We start from the raw sequence: 16,086 nt of genomic DNA, 5'->3' as shown, positions 1-16,086 counted from the left end.
CTATGTTCTATGTAAGCAGGGTGGACAATGGAGTGACAGTGGATATCGTTTACCTGGATTTTCAGAAGGCATTTGATAAGGAGCCACACATGAGGCTGCTTAACAAGATTGAATCCTATGGCGTAACAGGAAATATACTGGCATGGATAGAGGAATGGTTGACAGGGAGGAGGCAGTGAGGACCTTTTCTAGTTGGCTGCCGGTGTTCCTCAGGGGTTCAGTATTGGGACTGCTACTTTTCACATTGTTTGTCAATGATTTGGATAATAGAATTGATGGCTTTGTGACAACGTTTGCGGATGATAGGAAGATAGGTGGAGGGGTAGGTAGCGTTGAGGAGGCAATGCAATTGCAACAGAATTGGAAGAATGGGCGGAAATGTATGATAATGCATTTTGGTAAAAGGAACAATAGTGCAGATGATTATCTAAGTGGGAAGCAGGTTCAAACATCAGAAGGTGCAGAGGGACTTAGGAGTCCTCGTGCAGGGCTCCCAGAAGGTTAATTCATAGATTGAGTCTGTGGAAAAGAAGGCAAATGTAATGTTGGCATTTATTTCAAGGAGAATAGAATATAAAAGCAAGGAGATTATGCTAGTCAGGCCGTACTTGGAGTATTGTCAACAGTTTTGGGCCCCATATTTCAGAAAGGATATGTTGTCATTGGAGAGTCTAAATGAGGTTCACGAGGATGATCCAGGAATGAAAGGGTTAACATATGAGGAACAATTGGCAGCTTTGGGCCTGTATTCACTGGAATTTAGAAGAATGCGGGGGGATCTCATTGAAACTTGCTGAATGTTGAAAGGACTAGATATGGTGGATGTAAAGAGGATGTTTCCTATGGTGGGGTATCCAGAAGTAAAGGGCACAGCCTCAAAATTGAAGGGGCAAGCTTTTAAAATAGAGGTAAGGAGGAATTTTTTTAGCCAGGGAGTAGTAAATCTGTGGAATGCTCTGTCACAGACTGCGGTGGAGGCCAAGTCTGTGGGTATATTTAAGGCGGAAGTTGATCGTTTCCTAATCGGTCAGAGCATCAAAGAATATGGGGAGAAGGCAGGTGTATGGGGTTGAGTGGGATCTGGGATCAGCCATGATTGAATGGCAGAGCAGACTCGATGGGCTGAATGGCCAAATTCTGCTCCTAGTTATGGTCTTATGGCTTATGTGGAGCAGGAGCTGGTGTTGGGGCAGGAGAGGCTTCCCTGGAGCGGGAGAGGGTGTAGGGGGTGGAAGGTCTCTCCTGGAGCAGGAGGAGTGTAGGGGCTGGAGGGGCCTTCCCAGATGGGGAGGGGTGTAGGGGCTGGAGGGGCCTTCCCAGATGGGGAGGGGTGTAGTGGCTGGTGGTATAGGGAAATGAGGGAAGGCTCTCAGAGAGTATGTGCTGTGTTTTTTGTTGTAAAATGTTCTGAGCTTAAAAGGGGTTGAATCGATCAATATTATTTAAGTGATTCGGCAATGGGAATGGGATGATTTGGACAATAGGAGCTTGAGGTTTGGATCACACTAATATCCTTGTGATTGAACACTCTGTTGGACATTGGTAATGTAGAATACTGCAAGTCTGGTGCAAGCATGCTGCCTTGTCTCGGTTGTAGTGAATACGGGGCCCTCATGCTGTCAGTTTGCCTGTTCCAGCCGTCCAGAAAGGGAGTTGCAGTAACCGGTCTCCGCTGGATCGGAGGCTGGCCTGTCTTCCCGGTGCTGCCCTCCAGGGCTTGCTCAGTGGAAGCCAAGCTGGATTGCGTGCATGTGTGTTTATGTTCGTCTTCGTGCAGCTGAGGACTGCTTGTTCTTTCTGACCACACCCGTGCACCATCGAATTACAGGACATGCCTATTGGGGGCTTGGGCCAAATGTACATTGTCTGTTGTGTGACTGTATGTTTACTGCTATCTCGTGTGTGCCTTGTGCTGTGTGTGACCGGTGGTACTCTCTGTTGCACCTTGGCCCCAGTGGATTGCGGTTTCATTTGGCTGTATTTATGGTGTTCACGTATGGTTGAATGAAAATTAAACTTGCACAATCTCAGAACATGCTGCCTCAGTGGAAATTACATTCTGAGCTTGTCACCAGAACCATTTACAGGAATAAAATGAGGAAGTTATAATGTGTGTGTTTATTCTAAAAATAATTGGAGCTAGCCACCACAAGCAGCAGAGACATGGACAGCAAAACAACTCTGTTGTGGCTGAGCACACTGACCAGTGTCACTGCCTGCACGGCTTACAGGCAGTCATGTTCCAATTACAGCAGAAAACCTCACTACAGCTCGCACAAAAAGCTGGGGCAACTCAGCATCAATGCAAATGAATACGATGGAAACACTTCATCAGGGTTGGAAAGGAAGGGGGAAGGAGCCAGAGTAGGAAAGTGGGGGGAGGGGAAGTAAGACAAGCTAGAAGGTGATAGGTGAAGCCAGGTGGGTTGGGGGGTGTTGGTGGAAGATGAAGTTAGAGGCTGGGAGGTGATAGGTTGAAAAGGTAAAGGGCTGGAGATGAAGGAATCTGATGATAGGAGAGGAGAGTGGACCGTGGGAGACAGGGAAGAACGAGGGCCACCGGGGGAGGTGATAGGCAGGTGAGGAGAAGTGGTAAGGAGCTAAAGTGGGGAATTGGAGAAGAGGGAAGGAGAAGGGGGAAATAAATTTGCAAAAATTGGAGAAATCGATGTTCATGCCACCTAGACAGAATACAAGGTGTTACTCCTCCCCCTGAGAGTGGCAGAAGAGGAGGCCATGATTGGGAATGAGAATGGGAATGGCGATAGGAATTAAAATGGAAATTCCACTTTTTGAGGATAGAGAATCTCACTTTTTCCCTTTACAGTTGAGATTGTTCAAAAAGGTGAGAAACATTGTTCAGAATTGCCAGGATTTTTCACAGCATCCATCTATGCAGAACAGCATTAAGAAGAAACCTCTTTAGCCAGGAGGTGATGAATCTGGAATTCATTGCCATGGACAGCTGTGGAGGCCAGGTCATTGGGTGTGTTTAAAGTTGAGGTTGATGGGTTCTTGATTAGTCAGGGTGAAGGTTATGGTGAGGAGACAGGAGAATGGGGTTGCGAGGGATCATAAATCAGCCATTAGATTAGATTATGAGGACACGCAGTTCTCTTTTATTGTCATTTAGTAATGCATGCATTAAGAAATGATACAATATTCCTCCGGTGTGATATCACAGAAACACAGGACAGACCAAGACTGAAAAACTGACGAAAACCACATAATTATAACATATAGTTACAACAGTGCAGAGCAATACCATGACTTGATGAAGAACAGGCCGTGGGCACAGTAAAAAAAGTTCAAAGTCTCTCGAAAGTCCCACATCTCACGCAGACGGGAGAAGGAAGAAAACTCTCCCTGCCATGCCCGACCACCATCCGACTCTGAGTTGTCCAAAAACTTCGAGCCTCCGACCAGCCCTCCGACACCGAGCACCAAGCACCATCTCTGCTGAATGCTTCGACCCCAGCCCCGGTTGCCAGCAGCAGGCAAAGCTGAGGATTTGGGGCCTTCCCTCTGGAGATTCTTGATTGCACAGTAGCAGTGGCAGCGAACTGGGCATTTCAGAAGTTTCTCCTGATGTTCCTCCGTGCTTCTCATGGCTGTCTCCATCAAATCAGAATTGTGCACGGTACCCCGTTTAACAAATACAATATCATTTCACCGGAGAGGCTGCACGCACTGCGTCACGCCGCCATCTTCTCCTCCCGCCTTTTATCCTCACTCATGATGGAATGACTGAAGAGAATTCTGCTCCTGTGGTGACGGTCTGAATCGTGCACAGAGGCACAAACAGATTGGGTGCATTAAGCAGGTCACACTCAGTACTTGCTCAATCTGCAGCCTGCACACTGAACAAACTCTCACCGATCCCTGTACAATTATTGACAAGCATCCTTGTTCTTAAATTCCAACCCATTGTAATGAAGGTAAATGTGACCTTTGACTTCTGATATAGTCATATTGTTTGCCCTCTGCCTGAATTGCTTCAAAATACAAATCTCTGTGCAAATAATAGGAAATAGAAGCAGCTCTTGGCCACACTAGAACTGTAGTTCCTCATCAATTTGGGGAAATGTTATTTCTTCTGTGAATAATATTTTCTGTGTACTGTCATTCAAGTACAGAAATTGAAGCCTGATCAGAGTTCCAAATAAATTTATTATCAAAGTATATAAAAGTGGATTCTGGATAATTGGGGCACATTAGGATCTATATTAAGCAGGATCCCAATTATCTGGTTTCATGGAAATAATTTAAAAAGTATAACAAAGAACAAAGACCAAGGTAGATCATGTTTAACCAATCTTATAGAGTTTTTCAAGGAAGTTACCAGGAATGTGGGTGAAGGCAAGGCAGTGGATGTTGACTACATGGACTTCAGCAAGGCATCTGACAAGGTCCTGCATTGGTTGGTGAAGAAGGTTCAGTGGCTCAGCATTCAGGATGAAGTAGTAAATTGGTTTTGACATTGGCTTGATGGGAGAAGCCAGAGGGTGGTAGTAGATAATTGCCTCTCTGACTGGAAGCCTGTGACTAGTGGAGTGCTGCAGGGATCGGTGCCACGTCTGTTGTTGGTTGTCATCTCAGTCAACAATCTGGATGAAATTGTGGTTAACTGAATCATCAAATTTGCAGTTGACACCAAGATTGGGGTGTGGTGGACAGTGGGGAAGGCTATCATGGCTTGCAGAGGGATCCGTACCAGCTGGAAAAATGAACTAAAAAATGGCAGATGGAATTTAATGCAGACAAGTTCAAGGTGTTACACTTTGGTAGAACAAAGGGAGTGGGAAGACAGGTACATAATTCGTTGAAGTTGTTTTCATGGGTTGATAGGGTGGTAACGAAAGCTTTTGGCACCTTGGCCAAAGAATTGAGTATAGGAGATGGGATGTTATGTTGAAATTGTATAAGACATTGGTGAGGCTTGATTTGGAGTATTGTGTGCAGTTTTGGTCACCTACCTAAAGGAAAGATGTAAATAAGATTGAAAGAGTACAGAGAAAATTTACTAGGATGTTTCCGGGACAGGACAGCCTGACTTATAAGGAAAGATTAAATGCGTGAGGGCTTTATTCCTTGAAGCACAGAAGATTAAGAGGAGATTTGATAGAGATATACAAAATTATGAGGGGCGTAGATAGGGTAAATATGAGCAGGCTTTTTCCAGAGGTTGGGTGGGACTACCACCAGAGGTCATGGGTTAAGGGTGAAAGAGGAAAGTTTAAGCGGAAACTTCTTTGCTCAGAGTGTCATGAGAGTGTGGAATGAGCTGCCAGCACAAGTGATTTGGATAGGTACATGGATGGTAAGGATATGGAGGGCTATGGTCCCAGTGCAGGTTGATGGGAGTAGTATGTTTAAATGGTTGATGGTCTGAAGGGCATGTTTCTGTGCTGTATTTTTCTATGACTCTATGACTAAAGACAAACTCACATTTAACTGAGTAACAAATTATGTATTTCAGTGAAATACAGAACAACCTAGAACACTACCAGTTCCATAACACTGTGTATTATTTCCAAATATGTTATCAATGGAGGAATTCATCCAGTGTATGGTGCCATGTTCTTTTGATTGACTGTAAACCAACATGGACTCCAAGTGCAGATAATGGACTGCCTTCATACAATCCTTTTGATGATTGCATTCTCCAAATCTTCATTTTCATTGTAACATTCAATATGATTGTTGATACCTTCAAATTCTTCGTAGTCCCTAACTTGTTGAAGTAGTGAAATAATCTCCTTTTTGCTCCCAGCCATTTCTGGAAGGAATCTCCAAGCCTGACTGCTTGAAACTATAGTGAACAAAACGGTTCTGAATTGTCTTTCTGCTTATTTCTCACCACTGCTTTTTGAACACCAGCACACACAACTGACTCTATTTAAAAACTGTTCACTCTAGGCATGATGTAGAGTCTAACAGTCACACAATGTGCGCACAATTGACGCTAGTTAGAAGCCGCTCGTCAACAGTCTCCTGTAACAACTAACCAGCGGTGTTCCAAATAAATAAAGGGAATCCTGGCTATGTTCTCAATTAGTTTAGGATTTTTTTCTGTCCCAAATAAGCAGCTCCCCAATTTCCTAATAGCCCAATTAATTGGAATCTGCAGTATATCTTCTACCCTGAGATTCATTTTCTTGTGGGCATTCACAGAGACGACAGAAATTGCACATGGCAAATACAGACAAACAACTAATGTGCAAAAGACAAATTGTGCAAATACAAAAACAAAAGGACAAATATAAACAAAAAAAAAATACCGAGAGATTGAGTTGTAGATTCGTCCATAGGTTGTGGAATCAATTCAGTGCTGGTGAGTGAGGTTATGCCCTCTGGTTGAGAAACATGATGGCTGAGGGTAATGACTATTCTTGAAGCTGGTGGTGTAGGGCCTAAGGCTCCTGTATCTCCTTCTCAATGGCAACACTGAGAGAGAGCGTGGCCTGAGTGGTTACAGTGGGTTGGAATTCAAGAACAAACTTGCCCAATAGCCAAATCCTGGAGGCTGGAGGCTTGTCTGGAGCTGGAGTCTGACTGGACAGTCTGCTCTGTTGATATTGGGCCAAAGGTAGTCAGAAGACTGAAATCAGCAAGTCCACATATCCAAGGGAGGTTGGAGGTCCGGAAGAGACCTGTTCTAGGTTTGAAGGACTGCTGTTTGAGTGGGTAGGTGGGTGGATGCGAAGGAGGAACTGTGGAGAACATTCTAACGGGTTGCATCACTGTCTGGTGTGAGGGGTCACTGCACAGGATCGGAAAAGCTGCAGAAAGTTGTAAACTCAGCCATCTCCAATATGGGCACTTGGTCTCCCCAGCATCCAGAGCTTCTTCAAAAGGCTATGCTTCAAAAAGGCAGCAGCCGTCATTAAGGACCCCACCACCCAGGACATGCCCACTTCTCATCACTATCATCAGGAAGGAGGTACAGGTACCTTGGTAGTGTGGAGGAGCAGAGGGATCTGGGAGTACATGTCCACAGATCCCTGAAAGTTGCCTCACAGGTGGATAGGGTAGTGAAGAAAGCTTATGGGCTTTCATGTTAGCTTTCATAAGTTGAGGGATAGAATTTAAGAGTCGCAATGTAATGAAGCAGCTCTATAAAACTGGTTAGACCACACTTGGAGTTCTGTGTCCATTTCTGGTCACCTCACTATAGGAAGGATGTGGAAGCATTGGAAAGGGTACAGAGGAGATTTACCAGGATGCTGCCTGGTTTAGAGAGTATGGATTATGATCAGAGATTAAGGGAGCTAGGGCTTTACTCTTTGGAGAGAAGGAGGGTGAAAGGAGACATGATAAAGGTGTACAAGATAATAAGAGGAATAGATAGAGTGGATAGCCTGCGCCTCTTCCCCAGGGATCCACTGCTCAATACAAGAGGACATGGCTTTAAGGTAAGGGGTGGAAAGTTCAAGCGGGATATTAGAGGAAGGTTTTTTACTCCGAGAGTGGTTGGTGCGTGGAATGCACTGCCTGAGTCAGTGGTGGAGGCAGATACACTAGTGAAGTTTAAGAGACCGCTTGACACGTATATGGAGGAATTTAAGGTGGGGGCTTATATGGGAGGCAGGGTTTGGGGAGGCAGGGTTTGAGGGTTGGCACAACATTGTGGGCCAAAGGGCCTGTACTGTGCTGTACTATTCTATGTTCTATGTTCTATGAGCCTGAAGGCACACACTCAGTGATTCAGAAACAGCTTCTTCCCCTCTGCCATCAGATTTCTGAATGGACATTCAAACCATGAACACTACCTCACTGCTTTTCCTCTCTCTTTTGCATAACTGTGTCTCCCCCACTCCTTATGGATGGTGTGTATGTGTATCTCTCCCTCAATCTTGAGTCCTCTACCTTGCTGTTCCAAGTAGTGTGCTCTTCAGAAACGAGACCTCAGATGTTGTTCCTGGGATTTATTGGAATCTCTCTCCTAGTCCAGGTGTTACAGCTTCAAATGCTCCTATCACCACCGGGTTTCCTCTGGTTTAACCTTCCACACCCGTTCTATCTGTTCTTTCAAGCCCTGGTGTTTCTCCGGCTTCTCATGTTCTTTCTTCCAGATGTTACTGTCATTCGGGATTGCCACATCTATTACTATTACTTTCTCCTGTTCCTTGTCCAGTATTACTATGTCTGATCTGCACATTAGTCTGTCTTTGGAACTCCCACTGGGTCTTATCTCTGTCATTTTTGAATATCTATCTATTTATAGTAATTTATAGTTTTGATTATTCTGTATCACCTTGTAGTAGTCACCAGGGGACACATTTCTTGACCACTGCTGGATTGGGAAAGGGGGCCTGTGTTACTGCTGTTGTTGTGAACATGTGGAATTGCGATGTCGGAGCCAGACTGAGTGGCAAATGCTTGTGGGCTGCCCTCAGCACAGCCTGAGGTGAACACAGAAGAGACATTTCTGTGTATTGTGATCAATAAATTAATCCAAACACAGACTTTCTCATTCTGCCTCAGTGTGTTCCTTGCATTTTGTTTGTCCACCCGCACAAGAGTTTCTTTGTAGCTTTAACACGATATTTTACATCCTGAGGATCTGATGAAGGACTTGCCCTGAAAAATCGATAATTATTCTCTTCCATGGATGCTCCCCGACATGCACATCTCCATCAGCGTTTTGTGTGAGGATTCTGGATTCCCAACTTCATCACAACCCTGATCGTGAGGATGAGGCAGAGTGTCTGTCAGAGAATATTGAGTGACAGTGGAGGGTGAGTGATTGAGTGAGTGTTGAGTGGCAGTGATTGAGTTGAGTGAGTGTGGAGGGTGAGTGATTGAGTGGGTGTGAAGGGTGAGTGATTGAGTGAGTGTTGAGGGTCAGTGATTGAGTGAGTGTTGAGTGGCAGTGATTGAGTTGAGTGAGTGTGGAGGGTGAGTGATTGAGTGGGTGTGAAGGGTGAGTGATTGAGTGAGTGTTGAGGGGCAGTGATTGTTTGAGTGTTGAGTGGCAGTGATTGAGTTGAGTGAGTGTGGAGGGTGAGTGATTGAGTGGGTGTGAAGGGTGAGTGATTGAGTGAGTGTTGAGGGGCAGTGATTGAGTTGAGTGAGTGTGGAGGGTGAGTGATTGAGTGGGTGTGAAGGGTGAGTGATTGAGTGAGTGTTGAGGGTCAGTGATTGAGTGAGTGTTGAGTGGCAGTGATTGAGTTGAGTGAGTGTGGAGGGTGAGTGATTGAGTGGGTGTGAAGGGTGAGTGATTGAGTGAGTGTTGAGGGGCAGTGATTGAGTGAGTGTTGAGTGGCAGTGATTGAGTTGAGTGAGTGTGGAGGGTGAGTGATTGAGTGGGTGTGAAGGGTGAGTGATTGAGTGAGTGTTGAGGGGCAGTGATTGAGTTGAGTGAGTGTGGAGGGTGAGTGATTGAGTGAGTGTTGAGTGGCAGTGATTGAGTGAGTGCTGAGTGGCAGTGATTGAGTTGAGTGAGTGTGAAAGGTGAGTGATTGAGTGTGGAGAATGAGTGATTGAGTGTGGAGGGTGGGTGATTGGGGAGAGTGTAGAGAGTGAGTGATTGAGTGAGTATGGATGGTCAATGATTGGGGAGAGTGTCCTTTGACCGTTGGGCTGAATCCCCTCTCAAAATGGTAATGAGATAGGGTTTCTCTGGAGAGTTGCCAACGTTATCTTGTTACTCTGGATTTACTTACTGAAGTATCACATTTTCAAAAACCAGCATTTGCTTGCAGAAGGGCTGAGGAGAGGTTTTCTTTGAATAGCCTGACGTGACTACTTTCCAGGAAAGGGTTGTGATGTTTTTGTGAGAGTTGGCTGAGCTGTGATCTCTGGCAGGAAGTGGAATGCGGCTCCCAGCTGTGTGACATACTTGTAGACCTCACGAGTGTCTAAGAGATGCACAGTGGAGTGGAGCTGCAGCAAGGCGTGGTAAACCATGCAGGTCGGGGGATGACAAGGTGTTGAGGGACGGGAGCAGCTGGGCAGTGTCAGAATTGGACTGGGGATCAGAATAATATCACTGGTATATGTCAGAATTGGACTGGGGATCAGAATAATATCACTGGTATATGCTTGAAAGTGGTTATTCTGCTGTTACAGTGCCTTGCACTTCATAAAAAAAACACTCTAAAGTACAATAACGAGAAAACATATCAGTATCCGAGGGATGATGAGGCTTTGGAAAGGGTGCAGAAGGTGTTTAACAGGATGCTGCCTGATTTACAAGGCATGTGCCATCATGAGAGGCTGGATGACCATGGGTTGTTTTCTCTGGAATGGGGTGGCTGACAGAGGTTTATAAGATTATGAAAGACATAGATAGAGTGCCCAGACAGTGGGTCATCTGTTTCCAGGGGTTGAAATGTTTAATACCAGAGGGCATGCATTGGAGGTGAGAGGGGGTAGGTGTGAGGGGTAAGTGTTTTACTCAGAGAGAGGTGAATGCCTGGAATGCGCTGTTGGTATGGTGGTAGAGGCAAATATATTAGGGGCTCTTAAGAGGCGTTTGGATAGGCACATGGATGTGAGGAAGATGGAGGGATATGGATTTGGTGTAGGTAGGAGGGAATGGTGTTTGGAAGTTTCTGATTTACTTTTTTAGCCAGTTCAGTACAACAAGGTGGACTGAAGGACGTGTTCCTGTGATGTATTGTTCTACTTTCTGTGTATATTTAAAAAATTACATTCAATAAGTAGTGCAAAAAGACAGCAAAAAAAAGTGGTCATGTAGAGTTCATGGGTTCATTGTCCACTCAGAAATCCAATGGTGGAGGGGAAGAAGCTGTTCCTGGGACGTTGAGTGTGGGTCCTCGCGCTCCTGTACCTCCTCCCTGATGATCCTCGGTGATGGTGGTCCTTAACAATGGATGCTGCCTTTTTGAGCCATCGCGATTTGAAAATGTCCTCGATGCTGGGGAGGCGAGTGTCCATGATGACTATGTTTTAGGCAGCAGGGCAGGGTGATGCGGACTTCAAAACCCCAAGCAAAGGAATTTAGTAGTAATTTTAGCACAGAGTCGATGTGCAAGGAGGGGTTAAAGTGTGATAGACAACAGTTTAGCACTGTAAACCATCCTGTCACAACATGCAAGTTAATTTCACCGAGGCTCCAGTATTACCCACTGCCCCAGATACTGGGCAGAATTCCATAACAAAGCCTGCCAGCTGGCACAGGACCATCACCACACACACACACACACCACACACACACACACACACACACACACACACACACACACACACACACACACACACACCCCACACACCACACACACACACACCACACACACACACACACCACACACACACACACACACACACACACACACCACACACACACCCCACACACACACACCCCCCACACACACACACCACACACACCACACACACACACCCCACACACCACACACACACACACACACACACACACACACACACACACACACACACACCACACACACACACACACACACACCCCACACACACACACCCCACACACACACACACACCACACACACACACACACCACACACACACACACACACACCCCACACACACACACACCACACACACACACCACACACCACACACACACACACACACACACACACACACACCACACACACACACACACACACACCCCACACACACACACCCCACACACACACACACACACCACACACACACACACACACACCCCACACACACACACACACCACACACACACACACCACACACCACACACACACACACACACACCACACACACACACACCACACACACACACACACACACCACACACACCCACCCAACACATACACACACATACAACACGCACACCACACACACACCCCTCCACACACACACCACACACACACAGACACGCACACCCCACCCACAGACACACCCCACACACACACACACTACACACACACACACCCCACAAACACACACACATACACACACACACACACACACACACACACACACACACACCCATATATAACACATGCACACACACATAACACATGCACACACACACCACACCCCTCCCACACACGCAAACACCCCCACACAACCCCCCCACACACGCACCCCACACACACACACCACACCCACACACAACACCCCCCCCACACACACACCCCACACACAAACACCACACACACACCACATGCACACACTCCACACCCCTCCCACACACACAAACACCCCTCACACCCCCCCACACACACGCACACAAACACACACACACACACAACACACACACAACTTACACACCACCCCCCCACACACAGACACAGACACACACACCCCACACCCCCACACACACAGACACACAGACACACGCACACACACACACAACCCCCCACACACACCCCTCACACACACACCACCCACACACATACACCACTCACATACACACACACCACCCCCACACACACAAACACTACACACACACACATGCACATACACACAACACCCTCCCACACACACACCCCCCACACCCACACACATACACATACACAACACCCCCACACACAAACATATACACACACACATACACAACATACACACCAACACCCCCCACACACACACACCACACCCCCACACACAGACACAGAGACACACACACCACAACCCCCCCACACACACCCCTCACACACACACTCACACCACCTACACACATACACACACACACACACACACACAAAACACACACACATAGACACAACACACACACAACACACACACCTCCCCTCACACACACACCACACCCCCCCACACACACACAGACACACACACACCACACCCCCCACACACACACAGACACACAGAAACACACCACAACCCCCCCACACACACCCCTCACACACACACTCACACCACCTACACACACACACGCACACACACAGCACACACACACAAAACACACACACATAGACACAACACACACACCTCCCCTCACACAGACCACACACCCCCGACGCCCACATACACCACACACACACACACACACACACACACACACACCACACACACATCCAACATATACACACACACAACACAACAGACACACAAAACAGACACATACCACAAACAACCACACAACACACACACTCACACACACACACACCACACCCCCCCACACACACACAGACACACACACACCACACCCCCCACACACACACAGACACACAGAAACACACCACAACCCCCCCACACACACCCCTCACACACACACTCACACCACCTACACACACACACGCACACACACAGCACACACACACAAAACACACACACATAGACACAACACACACACCTCCCCTCACACAGACCACACACCCCCGACGCCCACATACACCACACACACACACACACACACACACACACACACCACACACACATCCAACATATACACACACACAACACAACAGACACACAAAACAGACACATACCACAAACAACCACACAACACACACACTCACACACACACACACCACACAACACCACACCCACACAACACAGACACACAACCCCACACTCACCCAACACACACACACACACACACACACACACATCACACACATACACACACACACAACACCCCCACATCCCCACACACACACAGCACGTACATACAAAACACACACACACAAACCACACACACCTCCCCTCACACACACCACACACACCCTCGACACACACATACACCACATATACACACACACCACACAACACACCCCACACACACACCAAAACCCCCCCACACTCACACAACCCACACACCACCCCCCCCACACACACCACACCCCACACACACAGATACAGACACAGACACACACCACAGACACACAACACCCTCCCCCACACACGCACACACCGCACACACAGCACACAGACTCCCACACACACACATCGCACACGTACACACACACACACAACACACAGACACACACACACACACACATACCACACACCCACCCAACATATACACACAGACAACACAACAGACACACAGAACAGACATACACAAACAACCACACAACAGACACACAGACACACACACAGACACACACACAAACCCCCCCCCACACACACACACACCCACTCACATACACACACACACACACACACACACACACCACCCCCACACACAAACACTACACACACACCACATGCACACACACAACACCCTCCCACACACACACCACACCCCCACACACAGACACAGAGACACACACACCACACTCCCCCGTACACACACCACAACTCCCCCACACACACCCCTCAGACACACACTCACACCACCTACACACATACACACACACACACAGACACCCACACACACATGCACACACACACAAAACACACACACATAGACACAACACACACACCTCCCCTCACACACACACCACACCCCCCCACACACACACAAACACACACGCACCACACCCCCCCACACACACACACACAGACACACACAAACACACCACAACCTCCACACACACACCCCTCACACACACACTCACACCACCTACACACACACACACACAGCACACACACAAAACACACACACATAGACACAACACACACACCTCCCCTCACACAGACCACACACCCCCGACGCACACATACACCACACGCACACACCACACACACATCCAACATATACACACACACAACACAACAGACACACAAAACTGACACACACCACAAACAACCACACAACACACACACACACACACCACAGACACACACCACAACCACCCGACACACACCACCCCCACACACACAGCCCAACACACACACCACACACACACACAGACACAGACACACACCACACCCCCACACACACAGACACGCACCACACACACACAATACCCCCCCGCACACACAACACAATCCTCCTCCCTCCCCACATACACACACACACACACCGCACACACAGCACACACACCGCACAGACTCACACACACACACACACACACACACACACACACACACACACACACAGACACACACACCGCACACAAAGCACACACACTACACATGCACAACACACACACCTCCGCTCACAGACCACACACCCCCCGACACACACATACACCACACACACACACACACCACACACACACCCAACATATACACACAGACAACACAACAGACACACAGAACAGACATACACAAACAACCACACAACACACACACATACACCACGTACACACACACACACCCCACACCCCCACACACACAGACACACAGACACATACACACACACACACAACCCCCCCCACACACACACACCACCCACACACATACACCACTCACATACACACACACACACACCACCCCCACACACAAACACTACACACACACCACATGCACACACACAACACCCTCCCACACACACACACCCACACACACCACACACCCACACACATACACATACACACACACATACACAACATACACACCAACACCCCCCCCACACACACACCACACCCCCACACACAGACACAGAGACACACTGCACACTCCCCCATACACACACCACAACCCCCCCACACACACCCCTCACACACACACTCACACCACCTACACACATACACACACACACACACACACACAGACACCCACACACACACGCACACACACACAAAACACACACACATAGACACAACACACACACAACACACACACCACACACACCCCCACACACACAAACACACACACACCACACCCCACACACACACACACAGACACACACAAACACACCACAACCCCCACACACACACCCCTCACACACACACTCACACCACCTACACACACACACACACAGCACACACACAAAACACACACACATAGACACAACAGACACACCTCCCCTCACACAGACCACACACCCCCGACGCACACATACACCACACACACACACCACACACACATCCAACATATACACACACACAGCACAACAGACACACAAAACAGACACACACCACAAACAACCACACAACACACACACACACACCACAGACACACACCACAACCACCCGACACACACCACCCCCACACACACAGCCCAACACACACACCACACACACACACAGA

General features: G+C 47.8%; 1 long non-coding RNA gene across 1 annotated transcript in view; it reads right to left on the bottom strand.

The window, feature by feature from the left end:
- Nucleotides 1–3,170: 3,170 nt before the first annotated feature.
- Nucleotides 3,171–16,086, bottom strand: part of LOC140193349 (uncharacterized) — a 60,293-nt gene continuing 47,377 nt past the window's right edge. The window contains exon 3 of the long non-coding RNA XR_011884751.1: nt 3,171–3,778. This is a non-coding gene — a long non-coding RNA (uncharacterized lncRNA). The remainder of the gene's footprint in view (nt 3,779–16,086) is intronic.

The sequence above is a fragment of the Mobula birostris genome, unplaced genomic scaffold (genome assembly GCF_030028105.1).
Source record: "Mobula birostris isolate sMobBir1 unplaced genomic scaffold, sMobBir1.hap1 scaffold_517, whole genome shotgun sequence".
NCBI classification, from domain to species: domain Eukaryota; kingdom Metazoa; phylum Chordata; class Chondrichthyes; order Myliobatiformes; family Myliobatidae; genus Mobula; species Mobula birostris.
Note: the sequence above shows the minus strand (reverse complement) of the source record. Positions and strands in the feature narration are given on the sequence as shown.